A 23,239-nucleotide genomic window follows, 5' to 3' on the forward strand; every position below is an offset into this window, starting at 1 on the left:
TTCTTCCATTTAGATTGGAATTTGGTGTAGTAAAGTCACTAAGCATCTTCCTTGCATTATTATTATTTTCGGCTGCCATCTCCTCTTCCTGTTCGAAAATTCCTATAAGGTTGTCTCTGGATTGTTGTATTTTAGCTTCTCTCAGTTTCCTCTTCAGAGTCCTTTCAGGTTCAGGGTCTGCTTCAACAAGAATATTCTTGTCCTTGCTCCTACTCATATGAAAAAGAAGAGGACTAAAGATACCAGGGATCCTCTTTACCACAGTATAGAGGTTCCCTTGTGTGAGTAGAAGAAAAGAAGAATAAGAATGTAGAAGAGAAGAATTCGAACTCAGAGGAGAGGAAGGGGTTCGAGTTTTGGGTGAAGAGAAGTGTTAGTTGATGAATAAATAAATAGAAGGAGATAGGAGAGAGGGAATTTCGAAAAATAAATTTTGAAAAAGAGTTAATGATTTTCGAAAATTAAGATAAAATTAAAATTAAAATTAAAAATTGAAACAATTAATTAATTAAAAAGAATTTTTGAAAAAGAGGGAGGTATTTTCGAAAATTAGAGAGGAAAGAGTAGTTAGGTGGTTTTGAAAAAGATAAGAAACAAACAAAAAGTCAATTAGTTAGTTGAAAAAGATTTGAAAATCAATTTTGAAAAGATAAGAAGATAAGAAGTTAGAAAAGATATTTTAAAATCAATTTTTTTTTTTGAAAAAGATATGATTTGTAAAGATATGATAGAAAGATATGATTAAAATTAGTTTTGAAAAAGATTTGAATTTTAAAATCAAAATTAATGACTTGACTCACAAGTAATCACAAGATATGATTCTAGAACTTAAAGTTTGAATCTTTCTTAACAAGCAAGTAACAAACTTGAAATTTTTGAATCAAAACATTAATTGTTGATAATATTTTCGAATATTATAAGATAAAATTAAGAAAAAGATTTTTGAAAATTTTTTTTAAAAATTTTCGAAAATGAATAAGAAAAAATGAAAAAGATTTGATTTTTGAAAAAGATTTTGAAAAGATAAGATTTTTAAATTGAAAATTTGATTTGACTCATAAGAAACAACTAAATTTTAAAAAGTTTTCAAAAAGTCAACTCAAATTTTCGAAAATTTATGAGTGAAAAAGGGAAAGATATTTTTTTTATTTTTGAATTTTTAATGAAGAAAGAGAAAAACATGAAAAAGACACAATGCATGAAAATTTTTAGATCAAAACAATGAATGCATGCAAGAACACTATAGAATGTCAAGATGAACACCAAGAACACTTTGAAGATCATGATGAACATCAAGAACATATTTTTGAAAAATTTTTGATGCAAAGAAAACATGCAAGATACCAAACTTAGAAATTTGCAAACTTCAGACACTAACAAATTGAAAATGCATATGAAAAACAAGAAAAGACACAAAACAAGAAAATATGAAGATCAAACAAGAAGACTGGCCAAGAACAACTTTAAGATCATGAAGAACACTATGAATGCATGAATTCTCGAAAAATGCATAAATTTTTAGAAAAAAAAATGCAATTGACACCAAACTTAAAAATTGACTCTAGACTCAAACAAGAAATACAAAATATTTTTGGTTTTTATGATTTTATGATTTTTTTTGTATTTTCTTTTAATTTTTTTTTCGAAAAACATATAGGAAAACGAAAATAAGAAATTCAAAATTTTTAATAAGATTCCCAGGAATCTTTCAATGTTGGCCTAAAGCTCCAATCCAAGGGTTGGGCATGGCTTAATAGCCAGCCAGCTTTAGGATATAAATCAGGCATGCAACAGCTGATATTCCAATTAACTTGCCTCTATACTGATGGTTGGAAGCCACAGTCCAAAAGAATTAGACATGGCTTTACAGCCAGCCAGGCTTCAACATGCTTCATGAAACACTAGAATTCATTCTTAAAAATTTAGAATAATTTTCGAAAACAGATGAGAAATTTTTGAAAGATTTTTGAAAAATTTTTGAAAATAAAACAAAAAGAAAATTACCTAATCTGAGCAACAAGATGGACCGTCAGTTGTCCAAACTCGAACTATCCCCGGCAACGGCGCCAAAAACTTGGTGTACGAAATTGTGATCCCTGGTAATGGCTCCAAAAACTTCGATACAACTAACCAGCAAGTGCACTGGGTCGTCCAAGTAATAAAACCTTACGTGAGTAAGGGTCGATCCCACGGAGATTATTGGTATGAAGCAAGCTATGGTCATCTTGTACATCTCAGTCAGGCGGATATCAAATGGTTATGGAGTTTTCGAATAATAATAATAATAAATAAACAGAAAATAAAGATAGAAATACTTATGTAATTCATTGGTGAGAATTTCAGATAAGCGTATAGAGATGCTTTCGTTCCTCTGAACCTCTGCTTTCCTGCTGTCTTCATCCAACCAGTCCTACTCCTTTCCATGGCAAGCTTTCTGTAAGGCATCACCGTTGTCAATGGCTACATCCCATCCTCTCTGTGAAAAAGGTCCAAATGATCTGTCACGGCATGGCTAATCATCTGGAGGTTCTCGATCATACTGGAATAGGATTCAGCCTCCTTTTGCGTCTGTCACTACGCCCAGCACTCGCGAGTTTGAAGTTCGTCACAGCCATCCTTTCCCAGATCCTACTCGGAATACCACAGACAAGGTTTAGACTTTCCGGATCTCAAGAATGGCCATCCATGGGTTCTAACTTATACCACGAAGATTCTAATATCTCGGACTCGGTCCTCTGTATTAGATATCTAAGAGATACTCATTCTAGCTTGTTTGCATGTAGAACGGAAGTGTTTGTCAGGCACGCGTTCATAAGTGAGAATGATGATGAGCGTCACATAATTATCACATTCATCATGTTCTTGGGTGCGAATGGATATCTTAGAAGCGGAATAAGTTGAATTGAATAGAAAACAGTAGTACTTTTCATTAAATCATGAGGAACAGCAAAGCTCCACACCTTAATCTATGGAGTGCAGAAACTCTACCGTTGAAAATACATAAGTGATAATGGAGTTCATTGTTCTCGGCCCTAGAGGGGAACCGGAGTAACCAAGACATCAAAATGATCCGAAGATCAAAATATAATCCAAAGATGTAAATACAATAGTAAAAAGTCCTATTTATACTAAACTAGCTACTAGGGTTTACAGAAGTAAGTAATTGATGCATAAATCCACTTCCGGGGCCCACTTGGTGTGTGCTTGGGCTGAGCTTGAAGTTTACACGTGCAGAGGCTTCTTTTGGAGTTGAACGCCAAGTTGTAACGTGTTTTTGGCGTTCAACTCTGGTTCGTGATGTGTTTTTGGCGTTTAACTCCAGACTGTAGCGTAGAACTGGCATTCAACGCCCTTTTGCGTCGTCTAAACTCGGGCAAAGTATGGACTATTATATATTGCGAGAAATCCCTGAATGTCTACTTTCCAAAGCCGTTAAGAGTGCGCAATTTGGAGTTCTGTAGCTCCAGAAAATCCACTTTGAGTGTAGGGAGGTCAGAATCCAACAGCATCAGCAGTCCTTCTTCAACCTCTGAATCTGATTTTTGCTCAAGTCCCTCAATTTCAGCCAGAAAATACCTGAAATCACAGAAAAACACACAAACTCATAGTAAAGTCCAGAAATGTGAATTTAACACAAAAACTAATAAAAACATCCCTAAAAGTAACTAGATCCTACTAAAAACATACTAAAAACAATGCCAAAAAGCGTATAAATTATCCGCTCATCAGCATAGGAAACATGTTTTCACATATGTCATAGAATAAGGAGGGAATTGTAAAACCATGAAATTTTTATGAATAAATGGGTGAAGAATTGATAAAAACACTCAATTGAGAACAAGATAAATCATAAAATAGTGGTTTATCACTTATCTTTGAGTGAAGTCATCTTATCTTTAAGGGGAACTGCCTTTATCTTTCTAGGCTTTAGCTGCCTTTAGATTTGGACTGTGTTCCTTCGTTTGGGCTTTCTTTGGGCTTCTCTGGGGATTTGGCCGAACTCTTTGAGAAGAGGTCGATAATGGGCCAATCTTTCAAGAGGTCGATCATGGGCCAACCTTCCAAGAAGTCGGTCATGGGCCAACCTTTAAAGAGGTCAGCCAATCCGATCCTTTATAGCTCGAACCGATGCATAAACAATTACTATATTATATTATATTATTTATTTATTTATTTTCCTTTTGGCCGAAGCCTTAAAGGAACTAAAAAGAAAGAAAACCAAAGCATATATATATATATATATGAAATTGAAACTGAAACGTGGTTATATATGCATGTATATGTATATAATACAAATGACACCTAATGACGCTTTGATAACCATAAAACTTCAGTTAATATTATCAATCCATACTCATCTTCCTTTTTCTTTCATTAATCACCAATTGAACTAAAAAAAAGGAGAGAGTATGCCGTGAGTGAGAAGAACGAAAAACCTTCGAACCTCAACTTTTTTGAGTCCGATTTCTTGAGATCCGTAACTCTAATAAAAAATTTAATTCGGTAAAAGTGTTTGTATTCTCCTTCTCTATACGTTGGCGTTATTTTTGTTCGGTGGAAGTTGACGGTGACGTGACTCTCATTCCCATTGAGTTCGGCTAATTGGAGTTCTAGGAGAAATAGGCAATTACTGAAGTTATTCTCTTCAGCAACTCGGTCAAAAAGCTTCCCCAAAATTTTTATTGATTTTGATTTCGTATAGAGGTAGGAAATTTTATTTTAAAATTAACTATTTTAAACTGTGAATGACATGGAAGTCTAGTGGGTATTTGTCAATAATTTATGATTGTTTAGTATGACTGAATGATGAGTTTGAGTTGTGTTTGTGACTGAATTTGATGAATATGTATTTGATTTCTTGATTGATGAAGAGTGCTGAAAATTCTAATTATTGAGTTAGAAAGTTGATTTGATTAAATACTATGTAAAATAAATTTTCTTGGTTTGGGATTAATTTGATATTGAAAATAAATCTGCATTTGAATCGATTTGAGATATTGGGAATGAGTTTTATTGATTTATCAAAAATGATTCTGAGGGTCAGTAAAGATTTTGACATTGGAATTGGTTCGATTCGTTGGTATTAAACTGAGATTTGAAAATGGTTCAGTTAGGACTGACGTTGAGATTTTTGCCAGTAAAGAATTTCATAAAAACAGTCGCGTTGTAGATATAGTCTCTAAACCAACAGAAATCCCTTCGTACAAATGTTTTGGTTGTCACAAGTAACAAACCCCTTTTAAAATTGATAACCGAGTATTTAAACCTCGGGTTGTCTTCTCAAGGAATTGCAGGGAGGTATGTTCTTATTATTGGTTATGAGTTTGTAAATTAGGGGTTTTAGAAATTAAGGTAGGGGTTTTAGAAAGTAAGGGAGCAGTATGTTGCATAAGAAGAATAAAATAAATAAATAACTGTAAAATAAACTCTTGGCAAGGTATGAGAAATTGGAGGTCCTATCCTAGTTATCCTTATCAGGTGTGAAGAGAATTGGGTTTTAATCCCACTTGGTCAGCCTTTACTAAGCAAAGGAAGGTTGAGTGGACTGATTGGCTTGATTCTCAAGTCCTAGTCAACTCCTGTGGAGAGACTAGCCTTAGAGCAATCCTAGCTCAAGCAGAATCTGCCAATTTCAATCACTTGCTGAGTTTGATAACTCAAGTATTACCAATCACTTGACCAAAGCCAAAAGGGAGAAAAAATATCTAAATTAAATTGAAAGCATCAATATAAATAAAGCAAAGCAATCTTAAATCTGAAAATACCTCGAATTGCATTAACAAAAGAAATTAAATCTGGCATAGATGTTCATAAATTAAATTGAGAAAATAAATAAAAAGAACATTGAACCTGGGATCGAGAGTCACTCCTAAAACTAAGAGAAATCTTAATCATAATCCTAAGAGAGAGGAGAGAACCTCTCTCTCTAAAAACTACATCTAAATTGTAAAATTGTGAATATGAAAAGCTTGTTGATGAATGGATGCATTTTCCCACTTTATAGCCTCTAATCTGTGTTTTCTGGGCCGCAAACCGGGTCAGAAACAGCCCAGAATTCGCTGGTTGCAAATTCAAACACGCTGATTTTCGTCACTGCGACGCGGCCGCATGGGTCACGCATTTGCATCATCTATCGTCAGAGCAACTATGGCATATTATATATCAAATCGAAGCCCCGGACGTTAGCTTTCCAACGCAACTGGAACCGCATTGTTTAGACCTCTGTAGCTAAAGTTATAGCTGTTTGAGTGCGAAGAGGTCAGGCTTGACAGCTTAGCAATTTCTCCAACTTCTTGTATTCCTTCCACTTTTGCATGCTTCCTTTCCATCCTCTAAGCCATTCCTGTCCTGTAATCTCTGAAATCACTTAACACACATATCAAGGCATCTAATGGAAGTAAGAGAGGATTAAACATAGGGAACTTAAGGCCAAAGAAGCATGTTTTCAATCAAAGCACAAAATTAGGAAGGCAAATGTAAAACCATGCAACTAGTATGAATAAGTGGATAAAGAGTTGATAAAATCCACTCAATTGAGCACAAGATAAACCATAAAATAGTGGTTTATCAACCTCCCCATACTTAAACAATAGCATGTCCTCATGCTAAGCTCAAGAGAAGCTATAAAGAAGTGAAGAGGAATGGTAGAATGCATGAAATGCAACCTATGAATGCAACTATATGCAAAATGTTTCTACCTACTTGGTTAAAAGTAAACAAATCTTTCAAGAAGAAATATGAACTGGATTTCACTAATTCAAATTATAAAAAATGAAGTACAAATAGACTTGTAGAAGAAAATAGCTCATGAAAGCCGGGAATAAGGAATCGAGCATCGAACCCTCACTGGTAGTGTATACACTCTTAATCACTCAAGTGTTTAAGGTTCGATCCTCTCAATTCTCTACTAACCTTGCTTTCTAAGGCTTGCTCTTCATCTAACAATCAACATAAATTTAATGCACAGATACACATATCAAGAGGTCTTTTAAGGGTTGTATATTTGGCCAAGTGGACTAAAATCTGAATCCTTAATTAACTTAAACTTTCCACCTAACTTTAGACAATCCACGTAATCATAATAAAAACTTAACTATCCATTAACCATGTTTTGCCACATATTCATGCATTCTAATTTCAAGTACAGTACATATGCATTGCTTTCACCACTTACTTTGGGGCATTTTGTCCCATTTTTATTATTTGCTCTTTTTCTCTTCTTTTTCTCTTTTTTTTCTTCTTCTTCTTCTTCTTTTTTTTATAGTATATTTTTTTTCTTTTATTTGTTTTTAATGCATATGATTAAATTATTGAATGCATGGACATGTCCTAAACATTTCTTTCACATTTTCATAAAATTCTAACATACTCAATTCTCAAACCAAATGTTTTCAATCCTAATTTCTCCACACGTAATTCATGAGCACTCTCACTAGTCTAAGCTAACCAAGGATTCAAATTAAGGGCATTATTGTCTTTCGCTTAGAGTTAATGATGTGCTAAAGTAAAGAACAAAGGGGTATAATAAGCTCAACATTGGTTTGCAAGGGATAATGAAGGGTTAAGGCCATATGGGTATGTAAGCTTAGTGAAACAAAGGCCTCAATCATGTAAGTGTATGCATACATCAAACCATGGAAATATAGAATTAAGCAAGACAAAGATCACAATTTTAAAGAGAAAAACACACATCAAAAATAAAATATTGGTTGAAAAATGCAACCAATTCAAATAGGCTCAAAATCTCACAGGTTTTGTGTGTTCGAGCTCTAAACTGTGTTCCAGTATAATATCTCTTCAAACAAGTGTAAAATTAAATTTTTTTTCAAATTAGTGAAATGCTCTTAAAAGGTTTCTTGAAAAAGAAAATATTACTTCAACCAAGTGGTAAAATATGAACAAAATCAAATAATCATGCAATCAAACATGCAAATGCAACAACTAACAATGAAAATAAAATATTGGTGTTTGAGAAGAAAATACTAACCCATGGAGATCGGTATCGACCTCCCCACACTTAAAGATTGCACCGTCCTCGGTGCATGCTAAGATGTGCAAGTGGACGGGTGGCTTCAACTGATACTTTTCTCTATAGATTGTGCAGATTGACTTGCCTGTCTCCCCATGTAAACGTCTTCCGGTTCTCTTCCGGGTGGCCATCCTGAAAAAAAAGGGAAGAAGAGTAACCCAGAAATAAAGATAGGAAAATAAATACAGTATGGGTGGGTTAATGCCAAATAATAAGGATCTCAATTACATGGTAGCTACAACATGCAAATGAGAAAACAATAGAAGCCATGGCATGCCAGTGGTACAAAATGTACAACAATAGGGAAACGAGAGGGGAAGGAGAGATAATATAAATTCATGTCAATGCAAAAGTAATACAGATATAAAAGATTGGCATTAATTTAAATAATATTAATCAATCAGAATTAAACAAGTCATTAAGCACCAAGAAAATACCAGAAAAGATGTAACAGTTGAATAAGAACATTTGAACACCAATGGTAAAATAGTAAATTTAGAAAAATAAAAATATGCAATGAATGAAAGTATGCAAATAAATAAAATAAAATAAAATAAAAGATAAGAAGAATGAGAAGGGAAAGAAGGGAAGAAGAAGTAAGTAAGAAAGGAGGGAGGAAAAATTAGGATTGGGGAAGAAAAGATAAGATATTTGGCAAATTAGGATAAGCTGTGCGGCGCAAGCGACGCGGTCGCGTGGGGCACGCGGTCGCGGGACTTGCGCTTAAACTTGATTGACGCGGTCGCGTCGGTCACGCGGTCACGTGACCCGTTTTATGCCATTGGCGCGAGGGCAGCCTCGCACTCGCACAACTCTCTGTTTAAAATCATATGAGTGCCAAATTTTGGGTGACGCGATCGCGTGGGTCATGCGATCGCGTGAGTGGCCAATTATTGGGATACGACGCGGACGTGTGGGGCACGCGTTCGCGTGAGAGGGACTGCGTGCCCAGCACCAGTTCAGCACCACTCTAGCACAACTTTCGGCTGTGCACCCTTTTTACGTTGAAATCCTGGTCACGCGGCTGCGTTAGTGACGCGGTCGCATGGGAGGCCAGTATTCCCACTCGATGCGGACGCGTCAGCGACGCGGTCGCGTGGGACGATTTGTGCCATTGGCACGCCTCCAGCCCTGCTCCTGCGTAACTTTCTGTTCGTTCTCTTTTCTTCCCATTGCACTGGTGACGCGGACGCGTCAGCGACGCTGCCGCGTCACGTGCATGCTTTTTTTTTATGCATGAAAAGTGCAGAATGCAATGCTAATGTAGATGCAAGAAATAATTCCAGGCTCAATGAAAATAAAATAAAATAAAATAAAATAAAAACAAAACGAAATAAAATTGAAAAAGGAACGATCATACCATGGTGGATTGTCTCCCACCTAGCACTTTTAGTTAGAGTCCTTAAGTTGGACATTTGGTGAGCTCCCTGTTATGGTGGCTTATGCTTGTACTCATCTAGGAATCTCCACCAATGTTTGTGATTCCAATATCCTCCGGGATCCCAAACTAGGCGCAAAAAGCCTTCAAGTAAGTTAAAGCAAGTTACAAGGCCCCAAGAGTGTTGATTGTTGGAATGAATTCCGGGGTCCCAGACCTTGCCTTTGCACCCATTTTCTTGTTGATCATCATTTTTCCACTTGGGTGGTGAACAGTCGGAATTCTCACTGAGACATCCAAACAGCTTCCTAGACCCATTCAGTTGAGCTTTATACCAACCTTTGCGTTTAAACTTAAAGCTTCCAACCATAATGAACCTTGCAGGATAGTTCTTACCACTGGCCATCTTCCTCTTACTCTTAATGCCACAAAGAGCTCTAAGTTGACCATCCGTCTCCAGTAGCCTATATTCAAGTGGAATTAGAAAGCTAAGGGATATGAATTTTACCCACTTGAATGTTGTGAAGGATGATGGCAACTTAGGGGGAGGGGTCTCCAATAACTTTGGCAAGGTGATTTCAAGCTTCACTCCCTTGTGCTCTTAGACAACTTTCACCTCTTTGCAGACTTCTTTAATTTCAACCTCTTTCTCTTGGTAGCTTTCTTCTAATTCAATCTCTTCTTCATTACTTACCAAGGATATGGGAGGTTGTGCTTCTTCTTCTTGAATCTCCATCTCTTGATCAACCTCTTCCAAGTCCTTAACCATGATATGCCTTGGAGGTTGTACACCCTCCTCAACATCAAATGCAACCGTCTTGGAAGGAGGTTCTATGTCTTGACTTTCCCATGGAGGTTCAGCATCTCCTAAGTCTGCAACCACTTTTTTCTCTTTAATAATTACTGCTTTGTCCAGTAGTTTTAATATAAAATCGTACTCATCCTTGATGATTTTCTTTCCATGACAACTCCTTTCAACTATTCTTTCATCTTCAAGGGTCTCTCCTACCCTTACCCGTAGGGACTCCTCTAGCTCTTTATGAAGTATGGATTCGCAAAGATGATTCCTTCTTTCCTGTTCCATATCAATAGCATAATTGGGATCATTTTGCTCTTGGATTGATGGATGTAGGTGCTCTTCCATGGAGGATGGTGATGGGATGAAAGGATCATTATGTGGTTAAAAAGGAAGTGCACTAGAGCTTGAGGGTTGAATATTGGAGGTAGAGGGTTGGTTCATGTGGGATATAAGATTTTGGAGTGTAGAGGTGAGACCAATGATGTTAGAGATGAGTGTATTGTTATCCAATGGAGGTTGGGGTGGATCTATGTATGGTTCATTTGGTTCATAGGGTGGTTGGTATGGTGGATGTGGGTTAGGGTCATATGGGGGTGAATGGTTGTAGGTGGCTTGTGAGTATGGTGGTTCAAAGCTGTGTTGAGGAGAGGGTTTACAAGCATATGGTGGTGGTTGTTGATAGTCCATTGGAGGTGGTTGTTGCCATGAGGGTTGATCAAATCCTTGTGGCTCCTCCCATCTTTGATTGTTCCAACCTTGATGCCTGTTCTCATTGTAATTTCTTCTTCCTGCAACATAATTGTAACCAGACTCATAGCCAAAGGGGTGAGAGTTCATAGTAGCAAATAAAAATTAAAAACGAAAATAAAAATAAATTTAAATTAAAAGGTTATTTAAATTTTGAATTTGAATTTTAAATTTTTGAAATTTGAATTTTGAAACATGAAATTTGAAATTTGAAAATTTCTAAATTTGAATTTTGAAAATTTGATTTTTGAAATAAGATAAGATAAGATTTTGAAAATGATATGATTTTTGAAAAAGCAAAAATAAAAGTAAAAATAAAAACAAATAAATAAGCAAAAAGCAAATATTTACAATAACCAATAATAAGGCACACATTTGCAATTCCCCGGCAACGGCGCCATTTTGACGTTGAGATTTTTGCCAGTAAAGAATTTCATAAAAACAGTCGCGTTGTAGATATAGTCTCTAAACCGACAGAAATCCCTTCGTACAAACGTTTTGGTTGTCACAAGTAACAAAACCATTTTAAAATTGATAACCAAGTATTTAAACCTCGGGTCGTCTTCTCAAGGAATTGCAGGGAGGTATGTTCTTATTATTGGTTATGAGTTTGTAAATTAGGGGTTTTAGAAATTAAGGTAGGGGTTTTAGAAAGTAAGGGAGCAGTATGTTGCATAAGAAGAATAAAATAAATAAATAACTGTAAAATAAACTCTTGGCAAGGTATGAGAAATTGGAGGTCCTATCCTAGTTATCCTTATCATGTGTGAAGAGAATTGGGTTTTAATCCCACTTGGTCAGTCTTTACTAAGCAAAGGAAGGTTGAGTGGATTGATTGGCTTGATTCTCAAGTCCTAGTCAACTCCTGTGGAGAGACTAGCCTTAGAGCAATCCTAGCTCAAGCAGAATCTGCCAATTTCAATCACTTGCTGAGTTTGATAACTCAAGTATTACCAATCACTTGACCAAAGCCAAAAGGGAGAAAAAAAATATCTAAATTAAATTGAAAGCATCAATATAAATAAAGCAAAGCAATCTTAAATCTGAAAATATCTCAAATTGCATTAACAAAAGAAATTAAATCTGGCATAGATGTTCATAAATTAAATTGAGAAAATAAATAAAAAGAACATTGAACCTGGGATCGAGAGTCACTCCTAAAACTAAGAGAAATCCTAATCATAATCCTAAGAGAGAGGAGAGAACCTCTCTCTCTAAAAACTACATCTAAATCCTAAAATTGTGAATATGAAAAGCTTGTTGATGAATGGATGCGTTCCCCCACTTTATAGCCTCTAATCTGTGTTTTCTGGGCCGCAAACTGGGTCAGAAACAGCCCAGAATTCGCTGGTTGCGAATTCAAACACGCTGATTTTTGTCACTGCGACGCGGCCGCATGGGTCACGCGCTCGCATCGCCTATCGTCAGAGCAACTATGGCATATTATATATCAAATCGAAGCCCCGGACGTTAGCTTTCCAACGCAACTGGAACCGCATCATTTAGACCTCTGTAGCTAAAGTTATAGCCATTTGAGTGCAAAAAGGTCAGGCTGGACAGCTTAGCAATTTCTCCAACTTCTTGTATTCCTTCCACTTTTGCATGCTTCCTTTCCATCCTCTAAGTCATTTATGCCCTATAATCTCTGAAATCACTTAACACACATATCAATGCATCTAATGGAAGTAAGAGAGGATTAAACATAGGGAACTTAAGGCCAAAGAAGCATGTTTTCAATCAAAGCACATAATTAGGAAGGCAAATGTAAAACCATGCAAATAGTATGAATAAGTGGGTAAAGAGTTGATAAAATCCACTCAATTGAGCACAAGATAAACCATAAAATAGTGGTCTATCAGGGACCCGAAAAGGGTAGCTAAACCCGAATTTTAGGGGAAGTGCTGCCGAAATTTTATAAAATCTGAAGTTTTATTTGAAAAGTTATTTCAAAAGATTTGGTTCTGGAAAATTAAATTACTTGAGATTTATTTAGTTGAGAAAAGGTGTATTCTATTTTTAAACTCGATTTATTAAGAAAAACATAATGTTTTAAATTCAATTTTGTAAGGAGAAATTTTGTTTTATGTGTTGTTTTGAGCTCAGTTTTTTAAGAAAAGGAATCTCTGCCAGAGGAGAGCAGAGAACAAGGATTTAAAGAATATATTAACTTAAAGGGATTGTCATCCACAAGAGAGCAGATGTGACATTGTTTGGGTCTTAGTGCCAAATGTAAAGTGGGGACGCCCACACACTGAGAACTGTTTTCCAGATGTACGCTTATTGATTTGGAAAGTCACACTATATGCGGCCTAGCCATACGACTTAAAGTAACACTATATGCAGCCTCGCCGTACGACTTATAAGCACACTGTATGCATCTGGAAAGCCATATCTGGGACTTGTGCCCGGGTAATGTCGGGAGCGGGTAGGCAACCGACACATGAGCTTATGGCCTGCGTTAGGGATAGACAAGCATCATGTTGTTTGCACATTTGCATTTTATTGCGCTTGCTTGTCTTTATTTCTTTGTGACTGTACCATTTGTCTTGTTGTGACTTGCTTGTACATTGAATTGAATCTCTTGCTTGTACTGTTTGTTTGTGAATGTATTAAAGTGATTACGAATTGACATTTGACTGAGGATTAACTATGTGGTTGAGAGACGGGTAATGTGACTAGTTTTATATTTAAAATTTGTTTTGAGTTTAGAGATTTTAAAAAGAGATAATTGGTTAGCTAAAGTAGAACCAAGAGTATTTTCAAAGATTTTGATAAAAATATAGTTTTATTGAGTAAAGTTAATTTTTTGCACTTTATTTCATTAATTTTACGGCATTCCCATTCTCTACTGAGAACGCGTGGTTTGTTCTCACCCCAAAATCTTTCACCCTTTCAGTGACACATGTTCGAGGACTCAGTTTGAAGCTGCGCGCGATTATTAGTTTTTATTTGAGTTAAGTTATGAGTTGCGTTGTTTTCAAAGAAATCTCTCGCCTTTGTTATTTTAGATTTTATTTTATACAGAGGGATACGAATTGTCTTCAAATTTTATATTGAATTTATTTATATAGTGCTTATTATTATTAGTGATTATGTGAATATTAGTATTTGAAGATCTTTGATTTTAATTACATATAACAATTTTCTAGAATTTTCTACAAAATTGAAACGCAACATCAAACTAAAGGCTCAATATTAAATAGTTAAAAAGGAAAACGAGTTAGTAACGCCTTACTTTTGGTACGATCATGACGTGCTAAAAGTTAGGGTGTCAGATTATGGTATCAGAGCAGTTTGTTCTTGTTAGAGCCTTAGAAATGGACTGATTATGTTTCACTGCATACTCTGAGTGTCTGTCATGTGATAGGACTTGTCCTAATGACAAGAGTTTTAGTTTTAGATGCATGACTGTCTATTGACTAATGCTGTTAGTCAACTGTTGCATCTCTCGTGGTATTAGGTCTGGCCAACTTAATATTGATGATTTGTGTATACAGGAACACTAATGGATTATCATAGACGATATAGAAATAATAGGTTATGCAAATCACGGATTTTAGGAATATTAGAAGTTACGTTTTAAGAATTCATTTCGAAGTATACCCTTTATTCATGCTACACAAACTCGTGTCATCTCTCCTTTCATTATCTTCATTGAAATTCTCTTCCGTGAATTTTTCAAATGCGACATAATTATTTTCCGACCATACTTTATCCTCCTTATGTACCTCTATTTGTCTGTATTTCCTTTCATGGACTCTACTTTTCTTTGATTTGAGTTTCAACCTATTTCAATATAACAATTTTCGATGATAAAAATTTTATAAATGGAATAAGACGTAATATCTTAGAATTTTAAATATTAAATAATTAGTTATTTATGAGTTATTATGTTTATTGAGATTTTATCTTTAAGAAAACTATTTGTAACAAAAATAATTAAATAGAATTTATGATTATTAAAGTTTAAATTTGATTATAATTTATTTTATTAAATTTAAATTTTTTATTAAAAATATATATTTTAATAGACAAAAATTAAATTAATTATTATTATTATTATTATTATTATTATTATTATTATTATTATTATATAATCACTTAATTTTATTCTATTATTATTATTATTATTATATTATATTATATTATTTATTTATTTATTTTCCTTTTGGCCGAAGCCTTAAAGGAAATAAAAAGAAAGAAAACCAAAGCATGAATTATATATATATATATATATATATATATATATATATATATATATATATATATATATATATATATATATATGTATGTATAGTGAAGTGGTCTAATACGGATTCCGTCTTATCGATTTCACTTAACTTAATAGTATTGAAATGCATTCATTTCCTATGCATTGACTCGATTTATGATACTATCGGAGTGAAACAAGTAGATCTAAAGAAGAACAGGGGTTAGATTCCATTAGTAACAAGTAAATCCTTTAGTAAATGTATGTTAAAAAGTCCCGATATCTTTTTTTGAGGGGGCAAAAATATCAAGGTTTGAGATGACCCAGAAAGCACTATCCGTGGGTGTCCGGTAACCATGTATGTAAGGGTATAATCGACAATTTTACAGCAAAAGTAAAAAGAAATCCCATATAAAATATTATTTCGAGCACCCCAGGATACGATTGATTAGTTAATGTTTCAAAATTTAATGTCGGTTCATTAGAACTATATAAACCGATACCTAGAATTCCCATTAATAAAAAAATCGAGCTTTCCGCAGTGTATAAAATAAACTTTGTAGCTGAATACAAACGTTTCTTCCCCCCCCCCCCACATAGATAAAAGTATATAAACTGGAATTAATTCCAATTCCCACATGATGAAAAAAAGTAAAAAAGATAGTAATAAAAAAATGAATTTGAATATTCAATAGGAGTAATATATTCATCTATTTAGTTCATTTTGTATCCATTGAGCAAAGACGGGTTGTAATTGTATAGCGGTATCTGAAAACATATCTTGGGGGCGCCCTAAAGCGCTCATGGTATCATTATGAATATACAAACCAAAACTGTGAAAGCCTAAAAATATTCATACCCAGTTTAGATGTGATATGATTGCATCGCGATGCCTAAGGACACGATCTAATAGATCGTTATATCGAGTAGTTGGATCATAGTCTCTTACCATAAAGATGGCTGCGTGCGCAGCAGCACCAACTATGAGAAATTCACCAATCCACATGTGATGTGTGAACAATGATAGTTGGGTCCCATAGTCGGTAGCTAGGTATGGATAAGGAGGCATAGAATACATATGGTGAGCTACAACAATAGTCAAAAAGTCTAACATAGCTAAATTAATAGATAATTGAGCATGTGATGCGCATAAACGTGTTATGCTACGATTTAGGAAATTGCACGATCGGCAAAATTCCTTCCGGCAAGTGCACCGGTTATCGTCGTCAAGTAAAAACTCACAATAGAGTGAGGTCGAATCCCACAAGGATTGGTTGAGTGAGCAATTCGGATTAGAAGTGTGTTCTAGTTGAGCGGAATCAAGATTTGAGATGAGAATTGCGGAATGTAAAATTGGCGGGAAAGGTAAATGACAAGAAAATTAAATGGCTGAATCTTAAATTGCATGAATTAAAGAGCAAAATGTAAATTGCTGAAATTAAAAGGGAATGGGGATGATTGCAAGAATTGAATTGCAGAATGTAAAGAGAAAGTGGAAATCAGAAATGGGGAATTCATTGGGTTTAGGAGATATTGAAATCTCCGAATCAAAACATGTAAATCTCTTCCTCAACCAATGCATTCATTGAATTTTGCTTGGCAATCTTATATGATTGGATCCCAATTCCTTGGCTCACCAATGCTCTCTAAAAACAAACAAATTCCCAATCCCTTGGTTTAAATGTTCATAAGAAGAGATGATGCTTGATCACTGATTATACCACACAATTTCATGAACCACAATTTGGTAGGATTACATGTCACAATATCCATCCAAACCCCAATCCAATCCACTGTGAGAAAGCTTCTCTAGCATGAATCCTCCATTCCTTTCCCAAGGCTCCGAAGGATTCCAAGTATGAGTAGTCTCTTTCCCAAGACAACTACTCAATGGAATTAAATCGAGAAGCTTTCTAACAAAATTCAAGAGAAAAGATTGAAGAAGAAGATAAACTATTATTGATTCATTGAATTACAATAGAGCTCCCTAACCCAATGAAAGGGGGTTTAGTGAATCATAGCTCTGAATTCAATTACAAAGAAAAAGAAACTAGCTAAAAATGAATGTAAAAGTCCCTTCTAACTTAACTTCTATCCTATTTATACACTTTCTATATTGAGCTTCAGTTGTGCTTCTTGGGCTTTGAGGCCTCTCCTTGCTTTCCTTTTGTCTTGGGTTTATGATCCATAATCTTGATGAGGTTGTTGATCCAAATCCTGTAACATTTATTGAGCCAACTTAGTGATAATCAAATAATGGCACATGACTCAATAAATGAGATTTCAAACTCATCAATCCCTCAGGCCCAATCCCATAAACCATGATATTCAATTGGGTTTCATACCAAAGTAAGTTTAAGTTAATAATTGTGCTCAAAGACTAACTTAAATCACAATATTTTTGGCCCAGAAACCTTTTTTCAAGAGTGGCGTTTAAGTTGTAGTTTAAGCTTAAACTGCAACTTAAACGCCAGACACTTCCAGTGATGCCATTTGTAGAAGCACGTTTAAGCTTCAGTTAAGGTTAAACTGAAGCTTAAACGTGGAAATGGAAGAAGGTAGCCCTGGAGAGTCATGTAGTCGAACACGTTTAAGCTTCAGTTTAAGGTTAAACTGAAGCTTAAACGTGGAGATAGGAAGGGCAGCCCTGGAGGTCGAACACGTTTAACCTCCAGTTTGAGGTCAAACTGGAGGTTAAACGTGGAAGCTTGGAATGGTGGCCCTGGAGGTGTCGAACACGTTTAACCTCCAGTTTGGGGTCAAACTGGAGGTTAAACGTGGAGATGGAGAGAGCAACCCTGGAGTGAAAAAACTATCGAACACGTTTAAGCTCCAGTTTGAGTCAAACTGGAGCTTAAACGTGGAATGGCCCCTGGTACTCTTCCTGGTTCTGGCGTTTAACCTCCAGTTTGAGGTCAAACTGGAGGTTAAACGTGGAACTCCTCCCTGGGTGGCATACTCATTCTGGCGTTTAACCTCCAGTTTGAGGTCAAACTGGAGGTTAAACTTCAATCCCAGCATTTCTTATCCTTCATGATTTTGGCGTTTAAGCTCCAGTTTAGGCTTAAACTGGAACTTAAACTCCACATGTGATATTCAAGCTTCCTTTATTGATTTTGTTGCTTCCTTGCTTAGCCTCTTCTTCCCTGAAATCATCCAAACAATTGCATCAAAGTCTTGCAAAATTTCATGAGAAATCTTTCATTCATAGCATTTAAGTAATATAACTAAAACTCATGGAATTTGCATCGAAATCATATTGTTTGGATGGTTCATTACTTTGTTCTTCATTTAACCATTTTTGGTTACTTTAAGCTCAAGAAAATGCATAAAACAACTAAAACTAACAGAAAAATGCTAGTGAAACTAGCCTATGATGCCTTGGCATCACAACACCAAACTTAATACTTGCTTGTCCCTAAGCAAGTCCTGAGTTATTTGAGAAGACAGTATGAACAGAAAGTAATTACATTGGCTATATTAGCAAGCATTTGAAGTTCATCAGAAGGGTTCTATGCAGAAAGTTGCAGCATCACTTTTTCATACTTATCAGGTAGGATTATCACTTTTTCATTGCATCCATCAAAAATTGCTATGGCCTCCTGTTATTCTTATGTCTTTGGCACTTTTCTTTTGTTTTTTTCTTTTCTTTTTCTTAGAGCTTCTTTTGCTCCTTGTTTGCTTAGTGTCATGTGTTGCACAAGCCTTTGGCCTTTTCTTTTTCTTATCAGTGCACTACACATATCCACTTTAGGCATTTTAGTTCACATTCCTTCTTGAGACATTGGTGCCCAGCACCTCTTTGTGTGACTAAATGTTTTGTATTGAGGTTGCTCTTGATAATGGACTTTTGGTTGATAATCCCGGGTTAGTTAACCCAAGTTACCAAGTGTTGAAACACTCCTCAGAACCTAGTCATCCAAGCATATCCTTAATACATAAACACCACAGGCATTTGTCTCAGAAGTTCAAACCATTGGTGCCTAGCTTATTTTCTCAATTTTTTTGCTTTTTGGTTGCCTTTTTCCGTGGCTTTTTCTTTTCCTTTTTCTTTCTTTTTCATGGCCAAAGACATTTATTCATCAAGATCCATAGACAATTTTTACTTCTACATAAAAAATGATAATTCTACACTCTAATTTTAGTGATGTGACTAAACAATCAAGCATGCATACCACCACTTAATTCTACTTGATTTGTCACTAATTTAGCCAAGTTACTTTTGTTCAAGCTTTTCTTTTATTTTTGGAAACAGAACAAGCATGGCAGGCACTTGTTTAAGAAGGTGAAGTTATATCCAAACATCTAAGCATTCACTTTATTCAAAGCAATTAACAAACACACATACTAAAAAAAATGACTCATAAAAAAAAAAGACTCCACCTAACACTTAAATGACTTATGATGAAAACACGTTCATAAAGACAATTCACCAATTATCATTTGATTATTAAGGAACGAGACCACCTCTTATTTATTGCTTGGTTCTTCTTAATTCTTGGGATCCTGCTTCTTCTTGCTTCCTGCCTCTTTTTGACCACTTGTGCTTCCTTTGTCTTTTCTTATGAGCTTTTTCCAGAATCCAGCCTTTTTCATCGTTTCTTCCACTCCTTTTTCAAGGATCATTGCCTTGTTTATTTCTCCTTCTTTCCTCCCTTTGAAATACTCATCATAAGCTGGGAATGCTGGGTCCATCTTGTGTAGATGTTCCCCTATGTAGTTAAGCTTGATTTGCGAACTGATGTTGTAGTCAGCTTGGACTGAGTATCTTGCATTCTGTAAAGTAGTGGCTTCCTTGATTGCCAAGACATTGGCATCTTGGTGTTGGCATATGTGGCTTTCTTTTCTTGCAGAACTTCCTTTTCCCATGTGTTAGTTTCAAAGATTTATGAATTTTCTTTTTGACCAAGCACGTACCTCCCTTTGTCTTTTTCCTCCATTTTTGTCTTTTCTTTTGTACCTGCACAAACAAACAAATTTGCTATCATTTTTCGGTCCATGTGAATTATGAATAGTATTTGCACATGTAAATCAATGCTTGTCTTTATGAGCTTATAGCCGTGACTTCTACATGTATGCACACTTATTATTTGGACACCAAACTTAGTTTTTGGTTAAGTCTCCTGATGACATGAAATCCATATTGGTTGTCCTTAATGAGTGTGCATATTTCTAATAAATCATAGTCACCTTGGCTCCTTGATTCTAAACAAAGTGACTACCCTAAGTAATTGAAACTAAAGCATTAAAACATGTGAATGGTATACTTGTCATGAATTTTGAAATCCAGAGGAACTTCTTGCTTTTCATAAACTGTGTTCAAAAAGAACACCAAACTTAATGTTTGGTTGTGCACCTTGAATGAAAGATGGAATTCAATTTGAGTAAGATTTGGGAGTGCCATCAGGCACACCAAACTTAGAGACCAATTGTAATTTACATGCACGGTTTAGTGCACTTAATCAATAGTTGTCCTGAGGATTCAAGTTCATGCATAAGAAACCATGCTTTATTAGATGTAAAGCAAAGCACTAAAGATTAAGGATACTAAAAAAAATGGGTTGCCTCCCATGAAGCGCTTCTTTAACGTCACTAGCTTGACGGTTGTCCCTTGTTAGGGTGGATTGTAGTGCTTGACGTCCTCTCCTCTCACTATGAAAACGTCCCCTCTTGATTCATTCATGACCTCTAAATGTTCCATAGAAAGAACTTTCTTGATTGTGAACACTTGAGGGAGCTGGGAAGGAATGGTCTGGAGGCCAGGTGGGATTGGCAGATAATGACTTGAGATCACTTTATCTCCCGGAGAAAAACCTTCAGTGGGAATTTTCTTGTTTCTCCATCCTCTTGGCAATCTCCCTATCACTCTTCCCTTTCTCTTGAGGATTTCTTCATTGACCTTTATGTCAGGAGGATCCTTCTGATCTGTTTCCACTGATTCTTGTGGCTCTAACTCTTGCAACTCTTGTTTGCCTTCCAATGACTGTTTTAGAGTCTCAGCTGCTGGATTACTTTCCCCCAAACACGGATGGCTACTATCATCTTTAGGCTTTTCAGATTCTGGTTCAGGCTCAGATGCAGGTTTGAAGACTTTGAAAATGAGCTGTTCATCATGTATTCTCAGAATTAGTTCTCCTTGTTCTACATCTATGAGCGCTCTAGTAGTGGCTAGAAATGGTCTGCCCAGAATGATAGGGTGTAAATAGCTTTCCTCCATGTCCACAATGACAAAGTCTGTGGGGAAATAATAATCTCCTACTTTCACCAGCACATTTTCAACTACCCCTTCAGCTTGCTTCTGAGTTTTGTCAGCCAGTTGTATGATTACATCAGTGGATCTCACCTCGTTCAGTTGTAGCCTCTTCATAAGAGTTAGAGGCATCACATTTATGCTAGCTCCTAGATCACAGAATCCTCTGTCAATTTTTGTTCCCCCTATGATGCAAGGGATATGAAAACTTCCTGGGTCCGTTTTCTTAGAGAGTGTGTCCTTCTTGATGAGAGCACTGCATTCTTTGTTCATTGTTACCGTTTGTCCTCCCTTCAAAACTCTTTTCTTGCTTAACAATTCCTTTAAATACTTGATGTGTGTGGGCATTTGATGAAGAATCTCAAGAAAGGGAATATTGACATGCAGAGAATTAAATGTCTCTAGAAACCTTGAATAGGTTTTCCTTTTTTCACCTCCTCCTAACCTCTCAGGAAATGGTGCTTTTGGTTGGTATACTTCCATCATGCCTTTTTGCAGATCCTTGGCTTGCTCAGTTCCACTTTCCTGCTTAACTTCTTCCACATCTTCTTTCAAGATTTCTGGTTCCTGCTGTGAGGACCTGATTCCTTCTTCTTCTGAGACTTCCTTCAATATGGTGATGGCCTTGCACTCTTCCCATCTTACTCTCTTTTGTTCCCCCTTAGGATTCTTTTCTGTGTCACTAGGGAACACTGCAGTTGATTTGGGTGCCTGTTGAGATAGCTCTCCTACTTGAGATTCCAACCTTTTGAGTTTTTCACCATGGTTTCTTAAGGTAGTTCTCACATCATCCCTGAAGCTCTTCAATTCAATTATGTCTTGGCTCATGGTTGCCATCATTCCTTCCATCCGGTTTAATTGATCTTGAAATTGTTGGTTCGGATTAGGTTGGGTATGTTGATTATTTTGGCCATGATATGATGATTGGGGGTAAGTGTTTTGTGTGGCTTGGTATGATCTTTGGTTGGAGTTTTGGTATGTGGAATTGTTTTGTTGGTTGTGGTTGTAAGGTTTGTGGTTTTGTGGTTGGGTTTGTTGGTTTCCCCACCCAAAGTTTGGGTGGTTTCTCCAGCCTGGGTTGTAAGTGTTGGAGTGTGGATCATATGATTGCCTTTGTTGGTTTCCCACATAGTTAACCTCATCCCAATCACCTCCTTCAATGCCTACTTCCTCTTGATCTTGTGTGTGTATTGTAGCCACTTGCTTTGTTTCTAATTGCCTGGTAAGCTCTGCTAGTTGCTTGGCAAACACCTTATTTTGGGCTAGAATTGTATCGACATGGTTCAGCTCCATGACTCCCTTAGTGTTGTGCCTTTCTGATGCATAGTAGTACTCATTCTCAGCCACTGTCTCGATCACTTCAATGGCTTCTTCCACGGTCTTTTTCTTGTTCAATGAACCTCCTGATGAATGGTCTACAGCCTTCCTTGATTCATAAGAGAGCCCATCATAGAAGATGTGCAATTGCACCCAATCATGGAACATGTTTGGTGGGCATTTCCTTGTCAAGTCCTTGAATCTCTCCCATGCCTCGTAGAGAGTTTCACCATCTTGTTGTCTAAAAGTCTGGACCTCAGATCGAAGCCTATTGACCTTTTGTGGAGGGTAGAAACGTGCCAGAAACTTGCCTTCCACCTCATCCCATGTGGTTAGACTCCCCCTTGGGAATGATTCCAGCCACTTAGCTGCCTTGTCCCTAAGTGAAAATGGGAACAAGAGCAGTTTATAGGCATCTTCCTGGACTCCATTGGACTTCACAGTGTCACAAATTCTCAGGAATTTTGTGAGATGTTGGTTTGGGTCTTCATTAGCACTTCCTCCAAAGG

General features: G+C 36.2%; 1 non-coding gene across 1 annotated transcript; it reads left to right on the forward strand.

The window, feature by feature from the left end:
* The first annotated feature begins 22,896 nt into the window (after window positions 1–22,896).
* LOC112746421 (small nucleolar RNA R71) lies at window positions 22,897–23,000 on the forward strand. Its single transcript, XR_003174307.1, has one exon. It is a non-coding gene; the product is annotated as a small nucleolar RNA R71 (small nucleolar RNA).
* Window positions 23,001–23,239: the final 239 nt, after the last annotated feature.

Source organism: Arachis hypogaea, chromosome 14 (genome assembly GCF_003086295.3).
Source record: "Arachis hypogaea cultivar Tifrunner chromosome 14, arahy.Tifrunner.gnm2.J5K5, whole genome shotgun sequence".
Classification (NCBI taxonomy): Eukaryota; Viridiplantae; Streptophyta; class Magnoliopsida; order Fabales; family Fabaceae; genus Arachis; species Arachis hypogaea.